The sequence below is a fragment of the Eimeria mitis genome, genomic scaffold, assembly GCF_000499745.2.
Source record: "Eimeria mitis Houghton genomic scaffold, Emh_scaff2007, whole genome shotgun sequence".
NCBI classification, from domain to species: Eukaryota; Apicomplexa; class Conoidasida; order Eucoccidiorida; family Eimeriidae; genus Eimeria; species Eimeria mitis.
In genome coordinates this window covers 7563-7815 of record NW_013570330.1, presented here as the reverse complement: position 1 = coordinate 7815, position 253 = coordinate 7563, and the positions used below count along the sequence as shown (strand labels likewise).

Here is a 253-nt window from a genome sequence, read left to right as displayed (position 1 = left end):
CCCCATAGACGGCGTAGACCCCATAGACAAAGAAGGAGACGTCTGCGCATGCATGCATACATGTTAACAGCGCAACGCATGCAATGCATGCAGCGCATGCATGCAGCTGTCAATACACCCCAGCGAAGCTACAGTCTCAACATACAGAGTCTGCCTACATGCATATATCAGCAGCAAATGACTCAACCCTAAACCCTAAACCCTAAACCCTAAACCCTAGCCCCGTAGCAGAAGAGACAGAAGACGCACCACG

At 51.0% G+C, this 253-nt stretch overlaps 1 protein-coding gene across 1 annotated transcript in view; it reads right to left on the bottom strand.

Moving 5' to 3' along the window:
* The window catches only part of EMH_0047230 (uncharacterized protein), a gene marked incomplete at both ends in the record, with an annotated part of 2374 nt that overhangs the window by 725 nt on the left and 1396 nt on the right, over positions 1 to 253 (bottom strand). The window lies entirely within an intron of this gene.